We start from the raw sequence: 19,506 nt of genomic DNA on the forward strand, positions 1-19,506 counted from the left end.
AGTTTGACAAAACCATGACTCTTATAGAGACATCAAGAGTAATAATATTAAATCGTCATGCACATCCAACTCCCTCCCAGGCCTGAAGCAGAAAAGTAAATAACAAATAAAATCTTCTAAAATATTGGAATCAGTGTTATCTTTTTTTTTTGAGATGGAGTCTCACTCTGTTGTCTAGGCTGGAGTGCTGTGGCACGATCTCGGCTCAATGCAACCTTTGTCTCTCAGGTTCAAGTGATTCTTCTACCACAGCCCCCCAAGTAGCTGGAAGTACAGGCTCCTGCCACCACGCCTGGCTAATTTTTTGTATTTTTAGTAGAGATGGGGGTCTCACCATGTTGGCCAAGCTGGTCTCAATCTCCTGACATCAAATGATCCACCTGTCTTGGCCTCCCAACGTGCTGGGATTACAGGCGTGAGCCACCGTACCCAGCCCTTTTATCAATCTTAAACTTTTTCAACATTTAATTTTGATTTAGTTTGGTTTTAAAAACTGGATTTTTATTCCAAGGCTGGAAACTATGGTTTCATAATGTGATTTCTAAAGAATTTCCAGTGACAGTGAATGCCTACTGGAAGCACCTTCAATCTGAATGCTACGATCAAATAGATGCTTATGGAAATAAAGATTTTACAGCAGCATCATGAGCTGTACACATTTTGGACAGAGGCTTACAAACACTGGATTATCACGCCTGTAATCCCAGCACTTTGGGAGGCCAAGGTGGGCAGATCACCTAAAGTCGGGAGTTCCAGACCAGCCTGACCAACATAGAGAAACCCTGTCTCTACTAAAAATACAAAATTAGCCAGGCATGGTGGCTCATGCTTCTAACCACAGCTACTTGGGAGGCTGAGGCAGGAGAATCACTTGAACCCGGGAGGTGGAGGTTGCAGTGAGCCAAGACTCCACCTGGGTAACAAGAGTGAAACTCCATCTCAACAACTACAACAACAAACACTAGATTAATTACAAGAAGAATACAGGGACTTCTATGTATAACAAATGGTCTTACAAGTTCAAGACAAAGCCTACAGCAAGAACTTTGAGTATATAATGAAATGAGTGTGATAAATATAAACAACTTAATAAACTTTAGATCAAATATTGGAAAAGTAAAAAGAAACCCCAAAATTAGATTTTATAAGCATTTCAAAAAATCATACACGCATTTTAGTTTCTACCTCTAGTTTCTAGCTAAAGCTCAATGGAAAAAGTAGAGTTGGTATCTTACACCAAAAGCAATAATGACTCGTTATTATTGAAACTTCCAAGTCTTTCTTTTCCTCAGCTGTGGATCCACACTGCATCAATTCAGTTCAACCATCATTTAAGGAAATTGCAGTCTAACTCATGATAGGAAGAAATGTAACATACTTGTAAAATTTTTTTTTGATGATCATGTTTGGCCTGGTCTTAGCTCCCACCTAATCAGCTTCACTTTACCTTCTTCATTTACCAAAATTGCTTGTGTTTTCCAGACCAAATTCTTTCTCCTTGTCTCTCTGTTAGCGATCTTTTTACTCTCTCCCCTCTTATCTTGCTCTAAATCTTGCAAATAAACCCACTACAAAACATAAATAACTAATTTCATTTGGTTGCAGCAAGGAAATTGAAACAATATTACGTTTCTGGATAGTTACCCTTTTGTTGTTTCACTCATAATCAGAAAAACTTTGTTCCCAAGAACTATACAGTTAGCAAACTCAGAATGACCTTATTTATTCATCAGACTATTTGAACCTGTGGCAAAGTTTATTCCTTCATATTTTATTAAACTCAATTAAGTAATGGGGTCTTTTGTCATCAGTTTCAACTTCATCTTCCAAGGAAAACTCACTCCACTTTGCAGTTTATAAGATGCCAGCCATTCATTGCTTTGTGGTGTTGAAGGTAATTTGATTTACGTCTTGCTTCAGTTAAGATGCCCAGGTCTTTAAGTATTTCTGCCTCAGAGTTAGAGGCTAAGGTCAAGTTAACAATGGTAATCTGTCTCTCTGTTTGCAAACAATGAATCATCATTTGGATTTTAAGATTGTATGCTAAGATTTGACTTGGCAGCTTGGTTCAAGGGTTGTCAGCAAAATGTGTAACAGTGGCCTGTTTCTGGAACCCCTGATCAGAAACAGCAAGGATTTTCTAACAAGACCACCAATATAGTTGTGAATAATTAGTAAGAAGGGGGTGTGGTTAAAGAAACATTAGTCCTATGCCCAAGTTATACTGGATTGATTTGATCCAGGCTTAATAATATTAAAAGCTTCTCTAGTCATTCCCAGGACACAAACGATAATGCTTTCAAATTATTAAGAAAGAATGTGGCTTATTCGGGACAATATGTAAAAAGAGAGTGATAAAATGAAGTACATAGTTCACTTCAGTCTCTTACTTTAGACCAAGTAAACTGCCACTAGGAAGGGAGAAAGCTTCATTGAGAGTTATAATATTTTGTTACTAAATGAATTGGAGTTTATTTTGAAGAGGTGGCAGTTAAAGTAGCTGAAGGAAGTTGAGATGAACAATTCATAAAAGTTAGGGGCCAGTTTCCTCAAGTATCTTGTTCTTATTCATAAGGAATTCAGATAAAGTACTGACTGAAATAAACCCCTGAGATCTGGTCAACTTTGAGCTTTTCCCACATTACTTTAGTACCTGTGGCATATTAAGTATTAAATAAATATTTGCAAATTGAGTGAATGAATCTTTATTGGATGCGTATGTGTGAATCTTTATATCTTTCTTTAAAATACCAGTGTCAAGAAAAGGGCCTATGTTTTCACAAGCCATGACCTGAAAGAATGGTTCTATGATCTGAACTGACAAGAATCTATGTACTCTCCTATGGTTATTTGATCGCATTAATCATGCAAAGTAACATTAACTGTACTTTCACAGTTCTATTTTTTTCCATTTATTTATGCATAGTGATAAAGGGAGGATAGTACTCAAATGGCCAAACAGACCTGCTCAGGTCAGAATTTGAGCTAGTCACTGGTAAAGAAATTTCATTAGAATACTGAATTATCATTTGTTGACTTTCACTTAACCTTCATGATGATATGAAGAAATCTTTTTATTAAGGATTTCTTTTATATGGATACTCAAAATTAACATTCCAGGATCATAGTAAAAAGTAACTGCGTCTCTCTGGTAGCAATTCTGAAAAGAGGAGATAGTTACTAATAATTATGCTGCTTTTACCTCCCGTATTCTATAGACTTTATCTTGCATATGCATTTAAAGGAGTATTAAGATTCTTGAGTTGAATCACAGACGCTCAGATATTTTGGACTGGAGGACTTCTTTTCTACTAAGTAAGCACCTCCTCTACCTGGCCCCCCCTTGTCTAATTACCATATCGCTCATTACCCAGTCTGTTTGAGTTCTAAGTGGATATTGCTAACACTTTCATTACCATTTCAAAGACGAATTCTTGCATCAAGTATGATTGCTCCAACCCACTAACTCAGGGCACTGAACACGGGTGTTCTTTTTTTTGTGTACCACTCCTGTTCTTTAAATTCCACATATCTTAAAAGAAAGCCGTTATTGGTGACATAGTATTTCAAACTTAATGCCTAATTGATTCAGAGAGGAAAATAAAATAATAGGATCTAATCTAACTTGTCAGTTACTATGGTTTTGCATATATCAGGACCAACTTATAAACACATACTGAGTAGATTATACTGGATTCCTATTATTAGCAGTGCTTTACTGATCATTTTTATTTAAAACATTTTAATTTTAAATCTAAATGGAGCTATGGAAATTACAAAAGGCAATATGGTCCTTAGAGAGGAGGGAAATTTTTTAGGGTAACACAGGCAAGAATTAATAACTCTCAGCAGTCCTTCCAGACCTCTTCTCACTGAACTATACTGATTCTTTGAAATGAAGTGAGGACATGGGTCGTAGATTCTTCTACAAGTGCCCATAAATCAATATGGTGTGTTCATAGTCTCCTGTTAGTGTACTTGTAATCATTTTTGGAACACAGTATCTGATCATGATTAAAAATGCTGACTCTGACTGTACAAACTTTGGACCAAAGATTTCACATTAGTTTCCTTACTTTCCTCTGTAAAATGAAAATAATAATAGTTGTTTCCTCAAGGAGTTGTTTTGGTCATCAAATGCAGTAATACAGGCAGAGAGTTTAGAACAATGCCTGACACGGATTAGATACTCAGAAAATGTCAACTATTTTAATTGTGCTTCTTTCCTCTAGTCTCCATGGCATTCATTTGTTGAACTGATATCTGGTCATTTTTACCTCCTATTTCTGCACATTTCTTTCTTAGCCCTCCCTCCCTTGAGTTCCTGCATTCTGACAATTTGCTGAAGGTTAGTATCCTAACCACAGGTATTTTAACCATGCTACTTATTTTTCATCTTTCACCTGGACAAAATACAAGAAAAAAAAAACAGAAAAACATGCATGAATAATTTAACCCTTGGTTTTACTGGATGGGTATATGTCTTCCAGGAGTATTCATATAATCCATTAGCATTATATTGGAATTTTAATATTTCAAAATTTTGATTCGTTGTTCAGTTTGTGTCTGGAGCACTGATGGGCAGGAACTTTTGCTAGGTATTTATGGGCACTATCCACACATCTAGGGGATGGCAGCCACCAAATTTCATAAATGAGACAGCAGCTGTCATCAGTACCCTAGGGGATGCCATGCTAACAATAGTGTATAAGGTGCCCATTGCAAAAAGGAACACTGTCACTTTGGATTCAGCACTGAAACACTATGAACATTTCCTTAGTGATTGTTCTCTACATGAGCGCATACTCAGAAAGCAAGCATAAAATGAATGAACCAGGTAGAGCTTATTTCCAGGGCTTGTCCTAGAGCCGTTGCCTTAGGAGCTTTGCTCTTTTCTGATTCACATGCTCATGTTGCTTCCAACCTTCAGCCCCCAGAACATCCCCAATCTGTATCTCTTGCAATGCCTGTGTTCTGTCTTGTGCCTTTTCTCTCTCTCTCTCTCTCTCTCTCTCTCTTTGAGACAGAGTGTCATTCTGTTGTCCAGGCTGGAGTGCAATGGTGCAATCTCAGCTCACTGCAACCTCCACCTCTCTGGTTCAAGTGATTTTCCTGCCTCAGCCTCCCAAATAGCTGGAATTACAGTACCCACTACCGTGCCCAGCTAATTTTTGTATTTTTAGTAGAGACAGGGTTTCACAGTGTTGGCCAGGCTAGTCTCGAACTCCTGACCTTGTGATCCACCCACCTTGGCCTCCCAAAGTGCTGGGATTACAGGCGTGAGCCACCAAGCCCAGCCTATCTTGTGCCTTCTCTAGCCAGTGCTACTACTAAAAAGGCAAGCTGAAAAAGCCTGTTTTTATAAATAGGAGGAAGTCTGCATGCTGATTCAGATGTGCCTATTTGCTATAGCCTTCCAAAGTCAATGTCTTAATATTTTTTAATCTATTAATAACTAGAATGTGAGACTCATAGGCCATTTTGGAAGAGAGAGGTCATATTCCAAGAGTAAACAATGACAACAAACAATGGAATAAACATTTAGGAACAGATAGACCTCTCCTTTGCCTCTTACACAATCTGTCATCAGTACTTTCCATTACACCTCAAAAAGATCTTTTTGACACAGCTTCTGTCCCCATTCTTCTCCAGAGCTCTGGCTCTGCTTCATGTTATCTATTGCTGGAATGCCGGCAATGGCCCCCGTGGGGCTACCATCCTCCAATCCAATATGCATATTGTCATCAGTCTGATCATCGCATTCCTATGGCTACCTAGGTGCCTAAGATTAAGTCTTCAGCAAGGTGCTAAAAACCTGTCACTTTTAAGGAACCACACAACTCTCCAACATCAAACGTGTCCCTAAATCCTGTCCTGTAGCCATAAAGCAAATGTAATTATCAGTTTCAATAAAACACTTTACTTATTCACACTATTTCTTCTGACTGGTGAATTTCTACTCACTCTTCTAGCCCTAATTCTAATACTACTGTGTAAGGATAGCCTGATTCCCTCCTGATGGGATTGACTATTATTTAGGATGCTTTCATCCTTTTTATAAGTCTTTGTTAGTAGCACTTGTCAGATTGTTTTGCGTTAATTTTTCACATATCTTCCTGAATCAGTCTATTGGATACCTGAAAACAAACACTAATTTTGTTGTTGTTGTTGTTGTTTTTGACATGGAGTCTCTCTTGCTGAGACTGGAGTGCAGTGGCGCAATCTCGGCTCACTGCAACCTCTGCCTCTTGGGTTTCAGCAATTCTCCTGCCTCAGCCCCCCAAGTAGCTGGGATTACAGGTGCGCACCACCACCCCCAGCTAATCTTTGTATTTTTATTAGAGATACGGTTTCACCATGTTAGCCAGACTGGTCTCGAACTCCTGACCTCAGGCGATCCACCACCTCGGCCTCCCAAACTGCTGGGATTACAGGCATGAGCCACCACGCCCAACCACAGACACTAATCTTATTCGATTTTATGTCATCAGTGCCAAACACAGGACAGTGATCCATAGTAAATATTGAATAAATTTTAATAAGGAAGTGAATGTATAAACACACCATATAGGGAGCTAATGTTCTGCCTTTTTATAGGGCAAACTTTTCATACAATTATGTGTATTTTGTACTAGAGAAGTTTGCCTGCTTGCCTGCCTGCCTCTGTCCTTTCCTTTACTTCTACCTTCCTTTTTCTCTCCTCCAAACATTAACTGAGCATTCTGCATTTTAGGTTCTATGTGAGGTGTCAGATGCATTAAGAATACTAAAACATTGCGTCCTTCCTAGAAGTGTTCTCAATTTTAATGTGAAGGAAAGCAGTAAAATAATAATATAATCTAGGTGCCAGTAGTTTAACAGGAACCTTCTCCATGGTTGTAATTGAACTGTTGAGTTGTCCTCTGCTCTCTAAAGGCCAACCTTTGAAATGAGCTTGAAGAGCAAATGGAGACCTCCTTGATACATTAGCGCGTGCAAAAACCATTGGTAGAACCAGTGTCTCGTTGTTTTGGAGATTAGTATCTGATGTTGAGAATAAAAAAGTGCATTGACCTGAGGGTTCAGATGCCTGAGTTCCAGTTCTAACTCTGCTACTAATTAGCTATGTCCCTGATTCAGTGATTCAGTCTATCTTATCTGTAGATTGAGGGTGTTAGTCTAGACTCTGGATCAGTGGTTCTCAACTAACAGTTAAATATTAGGATTCAGAAATATGTATACATTAAATTTATATTTAACAGAAATACACACATCTTTATGGCTAATAAGCATAATTGTCTACTGGACATTATTTGATGACTGGGAAACATAATTTTTTATGTGTATGTGTGTATATATATATATATATATATATATAATTGTTTCCTAGTCATCCAATGTATAAGGTATACCCACACATACACACACAAACAGACACATATATATGTATAAACATAGAATTTCTACCAAAGAGTCACTAAATTAGAATCACCCTGGGGAGGCCAGGCCATGCGTTTTTAGGAAAAATCTTGCCAATGATTCTGAGAGACATTGGCCTGAGCTAAGTCTATTCTCCATGATATCATGATATGTGAGGTCTCTGGGCCTCTAATTCTATGACTGACTGGCAGGCCCCCACCCTCACTGAGCTGTGGAGACGCTATGCCCACTCCAGTCTTTCTCCTTTAATAGGCTGTGAGAACCAGGAACATTGTTTCAAAAAACAATCAGATCAGTAGCTGACATCATAGGTCTTCCTGAAAGAGAGGAAAGAGATGCAGAGCAGAGATAAGACCAAAAAATTCCCCAAATGCACTGGGCTGCTGGTAATCACAGCTAGCACTGAGGCTATCTCCAGCTTCCTGAACTTTAAGAGGGACCCAGTCATTCTGGTGTCCTGACTCCCATATATTTATTCTCTGACTGAGGCATAAAGATCCGGGTGAGCTAATGCATCAACCGATGAAAAATGAACAATTAAAACAATGAAGTTGTCAGTTCTTTTACCAGATTGCAAATAAATAACCTGCCTGTCAGACTGGCTGCTCTGCTGGACCATTAGTTTAATACAAAGACATTCTGAGGAACGGGTGGATGACAGCTGATCTATCACCCTGGTGGTTCCAGGCCTTTGATAAAGACCTGAGCAAAAAATGCTGTCATAAACCACAAAAGGTCAATCCCAATTTGTGAAAAGCAAAGTATTAAATGAAATTTGAATATACCCCTCTGCCCATCATGAAAGTCACAGGCTTAAAAAAAAAAAAAAAAAACACTGGCAGAGTGTTGGATAGGTCTTTTAACAAGCCAGAACACTTCTCTTTCTGTGTAGGCTTATTTAGCTTGTTAGGGACACTGTGCTGGTATATATGGCGATGGAGTTTGTAATTGTCACAATGGAGGGACTGTGATCTTGGACTGCACAATGTATCTTCTTGCCAGGCTGAACAGGGTCTGGCTACAAGGTGGTATTCCATGCCATGTCAAATACTAAAACAGTCCTAATTGGACAAAAAGTCAATTCATTGTATTCTCTTATATATACCTTTTCTATATGACATCTCATAAAATATTTGCCAACTAGAAATACTGTTCATGGGCAATAATTAGATAAAGCCATAGATAATTCAATAAGGATGTATTATTTAAGTCTCTAGCTAATATCTCATTTGCTTTAAATTTGATAGAAAAATAATTACCTTTCAGAAGTCACTGTGAAGAAAATAATTATTGTTTCTCAGAAGCATAAAGTCCAATTATAAAATTTACCCTACAGTTTATAACTAGGCGAGGTGCAATATTTATGAAGATCAACCAACTTCTTTTTCTAGTTGCCTTTGTCTCAACTTGAATCTTAGCAAAGCTGATCCTCAATTTTTGATGAAAACTAGTGAAATGACTGAGAAGTTAACAAATCAAAACAATAAATTTTCCCCTTCCAAATTTTTAGGGGTATTTACCTATATTTAGGTTATATCTTAATGGTCATACTGATTTATATTCTACCTAAGTCAAAATAGTCACTGTCAATTTATTCTTATTCTTTAGTATATTAACAGATTAATTCACAATAAAAGGTAGCGTTATATGGAGAAATTCCTTAAATCTATACAGATGCTATGAGTAGGAGTTTTGTGGTCATTTAGTTGCCCAGAATGATTTTAGCTAGGAAGAAGTATCAGCTACATGACTTCAAACTGGTTTGACAAGTTCTTCTGGATGGCTAATTAGTAATCAAGATGAACATGACAAAATTAATGTAAAGCTTTTCAGACTGATTTTCCTACCCATCAACTTAAACCACAACTTTCCCTGTGCTCTGCCTTTGTGATCTCTTCAAGGTTATATAATATTAGTACCTCTCACTTTCTAAGAAGAAGCCCTGAGAGCCTGGGGAAAAGCTTTGAGCTCATTCCTGAAAATAACCTGGTTCTGTTCCTGGTTTTGTCACTTATTGGCCAGGTCATTTGTGCAAGTGATTTGGTGTTTGCTTATCATTTTATATGCACAATAGCAACTGCTTAAAGAATACTTCATGCAAAAGGCACACGCTGTTATCTTGATAGTGGGGTTCCCTTAAAGTCTTTTTTTAAAAAACAAAACAAAACAAAACAAAACAAAAACCGGGCAGTAATGTTATATACACCACTAGAGGAGGCAAGCAGTTTCTGCTCTAGAGACTTTTACTGTGATCTCAAGTTGGCCCTTAATTTCTCTAAGTTTTACTTTGCGAAGTCTTTCTTTTTCATTCACAAATCCTCTTTCTCTGAAAGTCTCAAGCTGCTTTCAAAATTTTATTGGCTCCTGACCTTATCTCAAGAATCTTAAGTCTTTCTCAATGTGACATGGTATTAAAACTTCTCTTTTGGATCCATTAACTAAATAAAAATTTTTAAATAATTGGTCATAATTTGTCCATGTATTTTTATGTCACATAATTTTTTAAAATACCATATTTGTATTCATTTCTATAAAGAATTGTACATCAGGCTACTATAAAGAACTCTACCCTACATGATAACATGATCTCTAAGAGATGAATCAGAAGCTACTTAAAACAGTTCGGAATACAGAGATCATGGGGCCCCTCTAGATGCCCATGTCCTAATTCCTGGAATATGAATATTTTACCTTACTAATCAAAAGGGACTTTGCAGGTGCGATCAAGTTAAGCTTCAGCAATGAGAACACATGGACACAGGGAGGGGAGCACTACACACCGGGGTCTGTTGGGGGGAAATGGGGGAGGGACGGGGGAGTGGGGAGGTGGGAAGAGATAGCATGGGGAGAAATGACAGATACAGGTGAGGGGAAGGAAAGTGGCAAACCACACTGCCATGTGTGTACCTATGCAACAATCTTGCATGTTCTTCACATGTACCCCCAAACCTAAAATGCAAAAAAAAAAAAAAGTTAAGCTTCAGGAGCTGGGGAGATTTTCCTAGATTATCTGAGTAGGCCCAGTGTAATCATGAAAGTTTTTATCAGGAGATTAGAGAAGAGAGAATCTAAGCTGCTGGCTTCAAAGATGGAGGGAGATGTCACAAGCTGAGGAGGAAGATGTCACAACAATGTAGGCGGCTTCTAGACACTGGAAAAGAGGGAGAAAATAGATTCTCCCCCCAAGCCTCCAAAATGAACAATTTTCCCCAATACCTTGTATATTTCTGATCTTCAGTATTGTGAGATAATGGGTTTATATTGTTTAAAGCCACTAAATTATAAATGCATATTAGTGGTAATCGTTATAGCAGCCATAGGACACTGATACAGAAACGTTTATAAGAAATCACCACTGAAGAACTTATTCATGCAACCAACCACCACCTGTTCCCCAAAAACCAAAAACCTATTGAAATAAAAAACAAAATACAAAAAACAATATTGCCACTGTACACAGGAATTCTTGCAAGTGGATATCTGATAATATGCTAAAATATAATTATAATTATAATTCATTCTTCTTTCTGATAACCATCACTATAATTGGTGTGTATTCTATAGGGTTTTGCTTAATCTGAGCCTGCTGAAAAAATTATGTCATTTGATTAATAAAATTTTTTTTCTAATGTTGAGAAACTTAAAATAATTTAAGAAAACCAAAAAAAAGTTTATAACAATGTAAGTTGATCATTGTCTAACATGCATATACCTTTGCCAATGTATCCTTAACAATTATATCAGTAACTCATATATACCCAGTATTTTCTCTCTGGAACTGTTTTCTCATCTCTACTCTTTCTTCCTCCTCTTCCCCTTATCTCTGTATATACTTTTATACTACCTAGTGTTTTAGATGTCAGTGAAATAGTGATCTCCTTAGAGAGAATATCTGGAACTAAACACCTCCACCCCACCCATGCCAGTCTAAACTGGGGTCCCTGCTACTATTTCCTCACAGCACCCCTTACCCTGTCACTTGTTTAAATTTGGTATTTATTTGAATGATTATTTAATCATGTTTCTTTCTCTTCACTATTACAAGCTTAAAAGTACCAGAATCATGTCTGGTTTTGCTCACTGTTGTGAACCTGGCACATAGTAGGTATTCAGAGAATATTTCTTGGCTGAATGAAAAGATTCAGAATTCTGCATGGCTTGTAAGATGGACCGAAACTGTGCACTACAATGCAGTCCATCCAGAAGCATAAGACAGTAAACTAACAAGAGTGATTGTTTTTGTTACTTACCATCTCTTGCAGAAAACATGAAGCTATCAGGCTTTGATACCCTCTGAATTCTCAAAGTCATTATTATTTAGTTGGATAATAATTGATGGACAATTTTCATGATGACTATGTAATATAAGAAACACTATATCATCAAAAATTATTTTGGGGTAACATTCAGAATGTTTTTTTCTTGCTTTTATTTCTTTATTTTCATTTTCATTTTATTGTCTTGCAAAACGAGTTGTAAATTCCTTCAATAAGGTTTGAAAATCCACTTGAGAACTGACTATAAGAGCACTAAGAGGTCAATTGCTCAGGAGTATATTATTCCTATATTCTATAATTTTGATTTCTCTGTATTTCTTTTTTTCTGTTATTTGAGAGGGAATCTCATTCTGTCACCCAGGCTGGAGTGCAATGGCATGGTCTTGGCTCACTGCAACCTCTGACTCCCAGGTTCAAGTGATTCTCCCACCTCAGCCTCTTAAGTAGCTGGGACTACAGGTGTGTTCCACCATACCTGGCTAATTTTTGTATTTTTAGTAGAGACGGGGTTCCACCATGTTGGTCAGGCTGGTCTCCAACTCCTGACTTCCTGATCCACCCACCTCAGCCTCACAAAGTTCTGGGATTACAGGCATGAGCCACCGCACCTGGCTGATTCCTCTGTGTTTGCGAACCCAAAGTTAAAAGTGTGCCTGGGCTCCTTTTAGTATGGAAAAGTGGTTAACATGTGCGAATAGTTCCATATAATTTTCCATTGGAAATTAATAAGAATATGGATAAATTTTATTTATATGTGTTTCTGAAGGTTTACATCAAGTGATTTCAATGATTTTAAGAAATAATTTTCCATCAATAACAGATACATGTCAAGATGGTCTTTAAATGTTAAACAATTTTTCTCAATAATTTTGCTGAAGTCTTCTATGTTGTTTGTCCATATACAGCACCTTTGTTGAACAGTTGATTCTGATTTTAAATATAAGGGTTTGGATAGAAAGGAAATAAATTTTGTTTAGGCACTACGAGATTCCTATATGTTACTATTTCAACTGTATCACTCCTCACAAATATCTGTGAGATAGATTCTATTAATCTCATTTTATAGAAAAGAAGGCTGAAGATCTTAGAGCTCAAATAACTTTAATACCAGAGATCAGGCCAATGGCAGAGTTGGGTCCAAAGTTCCTACAATTTCCTTTGGACTACACTGCTTTCACTGGATACTTTCCAACCAGCGCAATTTGCATGACAGCTCTCTCTCTCTCAAAGAACACCAACCAAATCGTCCCTTCCTTCAAAGCCCTATGCCACTGGGCTCCATACCTCAAGTTGGGGAATGGCTGAATAGATTGGAATACTAGCATTTATTACACAAACCCTATTGTACTCAGCACAGCCACTTTCACTTTTCAGTATAATTAATCTCCTCAGGGCACAGTGTTTTGTGGGCAGATTTGCTATAGGAAGACCAAGCTTTATGCTCATGTATTCTGTAACAAAAGCAGATCTTCCCAATGATGGGAAGAAGTTGTAATAACTTCAGCTCTTGGTCTCTAAAGGTTTGAGGAGCCTCTAATGAAACATATTTCTACTTTTTTTTTTTAGTTGTTTACTGGCCTTTCAAGTTAGAAACCCCCCATGAGGTAGTTCCTTTCATCAAGACACAGTGGAATGTAGATGATGCTCTCATGTGTTTAATGACAGTGATATAGAGGGAGTAAGAACATTACGTGCATCCACTCTCAGCTACGTCTAAAACACCATGGTCAGTTCTCTTGGTAGCCACTATCAACACAGCTTTCCAGACAGACAGTAAAGCCACATGGTGTACCTTTTGGTATATCTGGCAAGTTCACAATGAATACTTTATTGAAAAATATTTGAACAATTGGTGACTCTTAGATAAAAAGATGTCTAGACCAACAGCCGACTATAAAAATAACTGTTCAGATGCTGCCTCAGATTCTACCTAATGGTCTTATATTTGTGCATGTCCCAATCAAGAATGGGAGGAAAAAAATTGAGAATTTTCATTGCCTTAATCACCCCATGTTTCATCTATCTCTTTGTTTTTAATACTAAGCAAGCAACTTTTGGAATTTCTACATTGCTATCATTTTTACTTAAAGAAAGCTGTAAGATTAAATAGTATTAAGGGCAGTGGATGCTAGGAATACAAGGGACACCATAGGCATACTAGAACAGTAAACAAAAATGTGGATGCAGTGAACAAAACAATAATGTTAATTCTTTCATGTACTCCTGGTGCTAAAAAGCCAAGGTAATAAGATGGTGGGTCTCATGATTATTATACAATTTTAGGTCTGTGGGACCTCTAGACCAACTTGGCTGATTTTTTTTCACTGAATTTATTTGAATTCTCATGGAGACACAACCATGAAACGCAGTATGTCTACTTGACTTAATTTTATTAGCTGAAAAATACCAAGAAAGCCTTTTTTTTAGTGTCATGACATTATTTAAAAATTGGAGGGAAGCTTTCATTGCACAGTCTGTAAAAAGAAAACAGCAGAACTCAGCAGAGTGGCTGACAGGTGACAGAAATACAATGCATGCTAATGTGCAAAGAGAAAGAACCTTGAGAGTTTAAACTAGCTGCAACAGAAAAAAAATCTTTATCCAGATATGTGGTCCCTCTTGAATTATACTATTATTTTACTTGATTTTACCTGACATTACCGTATGATTTTTTTTCCATGATAAGAAAATTGCAGCCAGCCCTTGACAGTTGGTCACAAATTGACCGAACAAAACAAAATCAAACAGTGAAGTAATCCCCAAATAAATTTAATGGAACCTAAATCCCGAAGGGCAGCACACTTCTGTAGGCAATGGTCTTATTTAATAAATTTTTCCCCGCTTTCACTTTTAGAGCTATATTTACGCAGACAAATTTAATTCATTGGGCTTATATTTCCTCTTCCCCTTAGTTTGTCCACCGGGCACATATGGAAAGGACTGTAATCAGGTATGTCAGTGTTCAACCAAGAATGAGGACTGTCACCCAGTTATAGGGAGATGCACCTGTATGCCTGGCTACCATGGAAACCACTGTCTTCTCTGTATGTGTGTTCTGTGCTCAGCTGTAATTTATTGAGGAGGCACTGGTGGGGTTGGGGGTCATCACTCAGAATACCAAAGGGCAAATGCTAATTGAAGCTTCTAATTCGTAGAAAATTCTGTTAGAATTTATATTTGACTAGTTGAAAACATATACATTTTCTGTGTAACTCATTCTTCTATTTTGCCTTTTCTATTTAAAATAGTCCCAAGTTCTTCACAAATATCTACCATGGAAATAAAAAGAATAAAAAAGAAAAAAAAAACAAGAAAACATAAACTTATTATTATGAATCAACAAACAGCAAACTACAATATATTTCAAGTGATTCATAAAGTAAGTTAATTCCAGGGTCTGCTTAGGAACAATTAAATTAAGCAAATTGTTATTCTGGAGTGAAAATGATGACTAGCTTAAATGACCAAATGCCAGTTGGCTCCTTATTGTGTAATAAAAAAGCATAGTCCCTAGACCAAACACCTTACATTGATTTTTTAAAGGATATTTTAACATTGAAAATGGTTATAGAAGAATGCACAAAAAAAGTCCCAAGGAGCATGTTAAAATGTTCAGCCAGCTACTTATTTTTTAAGCTTGTAATTATTTATAGTGTACTACTTTTTATGGATTTAATTTTTCCCCAACTTGGCGACTGCTGCTCTCTTTCCTCCCTAGTCATTCCTCGAGCAGATTCTTTTTACTTTCCTAGTTCTACAAGGATATGAATAATTTGGGGATTTTTCTCCCTAAACCCGAAATATTGACTCCTTGTCAAGCTATTGATTTTAATATTCTATAAGCAATTGGGTATATATTTTAAATATTACTTCCCTATTTTGTCCTAATTTTAAACATTACCAGCTAAAAACACAATTAAGCATGTATGAAAATGGTTTCAATTATTGTTTTGCTTGGGATCTATAACCATTGAAGTTATTCAAACTTAAAATGAAGAACTAAAATATAAAATTAATCAATTTCAATTAGTTTTCAGTTTCTTCTTTATATCGAGGATGTTTTATCCTAATAAAATAATATCAAGTTACACGTAACTGGGTTGCACTTTTGTTTCAGAAGGCAAGCTACCTTTAGTTGAAGGAGGGTAGCTTTACCTTGTAAAAAGTGAGACTGGCTGAGTCAGGGAACTGCTCCCTGACTAGTCAAATTGGCTTATTTCCAGGCAACACGTGGTTGGATGTGGCTGCAAGGATTCCTTGGCAACATCAACTATAATTACAGGACTATGAAAGAAGATTCAAGAAAATATCCATAAAAGGTGTAGCTGGCTTAAAAGCAAAACGTTCAGCAGCCAAGAACAACTGGGCTTTCATGTTCTCGAGTTCGGAATGGAGAATCAAAATTTTCTCTCAGCAGAGGTCAGAGGAAGCAGACAAACTTACAGTAGAATCTCATCACTTGTTCATATTTCAGAGGTAGGTCAGTCCTAACTTATGGATAGCATATAAGAAAAACAATAATTCCTATTAGATGTAAACTCATAGTGCTATGTACTTTATGATCAATAAGAGATTTAAAAGTGACCACAGACCCTGGAAACCGTTTACTTCTCCAACCTGTATGCAATACGTGCTATTTAAAGTCATTCTCTTTAAGGATATTTAAGGCATTAGAGTCCTCTGTAACTATGGTCACTTCTTTTAACAGTGTTTATAAAAACACCACCACACTTGGTATAGAATGCTTTGAGAAGCATGGGCCACTCAGTATTTGCCAGTGCCAAGAGAAAAATATCAAGACATTTACAGAAGTTTGGCTTTAATGCTATTTATTGCTCATAGCAATAAAAATTCAAACAGACCATAAACGTCAGTATCTCCTTTTAAGAATAAAGCAAAACTGCATAACAATGGCTCGTGTATCTGAGTAACCTGGTAAAATACTAAGAAAACAGACTCTGTGGAAAACAGATTCATGCTTTTCATTTCTTGGGAGCTACGTATCTCAGGATGCAGTCATAGCCTTGTTTGTTTTAAGTTTCTAATGATAGTACCAAAGGCCATTCACATAATATACAGTATACAGTAGCAAAGGAGCTTCCATTTAACCTTTAATGTTTAAACAAATCAGAACTGTAAATTCCTATCCAAACTTCTTCTTGGAATGAGAATTCAAGAGAAGACGACATACAAGGACGGGGAAAAAACAGTCACCTTGTAATGGAAAATAACTAAACACACCTTGCCAGGAATACAAAATTTCCAGGGAGAAGTAATTATACATTACAGAGTAAAGGCCAAATAAAGATCAAAATGGATTTAGGAAATGACAGAAGGGGTGAGCCAAGTAAAATCATTGTGTCCTTTATGTGCATTTTGTTGTTAAATTTGGTGAACATTTGAGCAAGTGCTGTGTGCATGATTACAGAATTCAGACTTCACATAGCACAGAATTGGATAGGAAAGTGAAATTGTCTATGAAATAATTTACTCTTAGAAAAAAATGTCATGGGCTCATCTATAAACACATATCATACTCAATACAAATTTAATGGGTTTTGGGACTAAGAAGTTAGCACAGATAGTATCTTTCAAACAGATGGCTCACTCATTAGTAGGCTAATTTCGTCAAGTTCAGTTTCCCAATTTCAAAAGTCGAAGGCTAAAAATCAGGTGATTTTCAAATATATATATATAAATATATATATATATATAAATATATATATATATACACATATATATATATACACACACACACACACACACACACACACACGAAGAAAGAACAACAAAGGATGATTCTCTCAAATATAAAACTGTCATTAAGAAAGTTTGGAAAACAGGTTCACATCAGAGGAAAATTATGTTTTCTAAGTAACTGATTCACATGAAAATTATCTCAAAATCTAGACCTTCAGCTATAGCAGTTATTTAAATTCATCGGTTAAACAAGCTGTTTTTTTCCTTTCAACTGAGATGCTGATTCTTTGATACCTGTGATTATATCTAAAGTGTAACATTTCCCTCCATTACAATGTAAGTTTCACTCTTTACTAGTGTTGCCCCTTTCCTTACTTGCATAGAAATCCATGTTACCTTTCCCTTCAGAGTAATACCACTGGAGAGTTTTCTATACCAGTGAACTCTTATTAATTTAACCTCCTTTTCTGAAAGCAGTATGTCAGCAGTACACATCAGACCTTAAGGTTTCAATTGCCGTATTTTCAGCATGTTTTATGCATTTTTCTCTAATGTCAAGCAACCAAACATTCTTTTTCAGCATCACATTTATTTTACTGTATTACTAACTGGATAAAAACTGTAACTACCTATGTTCTCAAAACGGACCCAAATGGATGTGAAAGATGCATTTTTATATCTTGGTGAATGTTAGAAGAGAAGAAGATGGAGACTTAAAAAAAATCACTAATTTTGTTTTTAGGTACATCCACTCACTGATTCTGTTTTTAGGTTATACTCAAATTGTTATAAGTGAGAGAGAAAAAAACTACTTGGGAGGACTGAAAAAAAAAAAATGCTGTGCACCAAAAAGAGTCAATTACCTATGAGAACTGGCATCGCTTGATGGGAGGAAATGACTGACAGGAGCAAATGTGGAGTAAACTCACTGTTTTTCACAGAAAGCAATAAAGAAACACAACAGCTGTGCAAGTGAATAATCTTTGGTATGAGCAGTTTTAAAGTGTTTGCCTTCCATCTCCATAATGGAGAATTTCATTTTTAACTGCAATGAAAAGGGAGGAAAGAATCAGCCACTCTTGAGTATATAAGCAAATCTGAGACTCAAGATGAGAATTTTAGGTTTCCAGACAGGATATATGTGGGGTTTATAAAAATTTGAATCTCAACACAAACCATTCTTTGGCCATTATTTATCTCTTATACAAGCATCATCATGGCAGGCCATATCTCCCTGGATATGAAAGTAGAAAATTGAAAAACTAATAGGAAATGACGAGGCATCCCTTATACTTTGTTCCTTTGTGAATTCTTACGTGTATTAAACCCAGATCATTCCAGACAAGACAAGCTATAACACTTAAATATTTAAAATAATTAATTTATGTATGTTGAAATTAGATAGCCTTGTTCAGTGAATTGTCTCCTAAGCACTTTCAGAATGGAAAAAAAATTTTGCAATCTACCCACCTGACAAAAGGCTAATACAGAGAATCTATAAAAGAACTTAAACAAATTTACAAGAAAAATCAACCCCATCAAAAAGTGGGAAAAGGATATGAACAGACACTTTTCAAATGAAGACATTTATGCAGCCGACAAACATATGAAGGAAAGCTCATCACTGGTCATTAGAGAAATGCAAATCAAAACCACATTGAGATACCATCTCAGCCCCGTTAGAATGGTGATCATTAAAAAATCAGGAGACAAATGCTGGAGAGGATGTGGAGAAATAGAAACACTTTTACACTGTTGGTGGGAGTATAAATTAGTTCAACCATTGTGGAAGACAGTGTGGTGATTCCTCAAGGATCTAGAAATAGAACCATTTGACTCAGTAATCCCATTACTGGATATATACTCAAAGGAGTATAAATCATTCTGTTATGAAGACACATGCACACATATGTTTATTGTGGCACTGTTCACAATAGCAAAGACTTGGAACCAACACAAATGCCCATCAGTGATGGACTGGATAAAGAAACTGTAGCAGATATACGCTGCTATAGAATACTATACAGCCATAAAAAAGATGAGTTCATGCCCTTTGCAGGGACATGGATAAAGCTGGAAACCATCATTCTCAGCAAACTGACACAAGAAC

At 36.6% G+C, this 19,506-nt stretch overlaps 1 protein-coding gene across 5 annotated transcripts in view; it reads left to right on the forward strand.

Moving 5' to 3' along the window:
* LOC101039884 (vitamin K-dependent protein S-like) overlaps nucleotides 1–19,506 on the forward strand; it is a 752,700-nt gene that overhangs the window by 698,065 nt on the left and 35,129 nt on the right. For all 5 annotated transcript variants that reach the window (XM_074405626.1, XM_074405629.1, XM_074405627.1 and 2 more), the window contains 2 exons: nucleotides 14,945–15,075; nucleotides 15,920–16,172. The gene's annotated coding sequence lies outside the window, so the exon portion shown is untranslated. The remainder of the gene's footprint in view (nucleotides 1–14,944; nucleotides 15,076–15,919; nucleotides 16,173–19,506) is intronic.

The sequence above is a fragment of the Saimiri boliviensis genome, chromosome 9, assembly GCF_048565385.1.
Source record: "Saimiri boliviensis isolate mSaiBol1 chromosome 9, mSaiBol1.pri, whole genome shotgun sequence".
NCBI classification, from domain to species: domain Eukaryota; kingdom Metazoa; phylum Chordata; class Mammalia; order Primates; family Cebidae; genus Saimiri; species Saimiri boliviensis.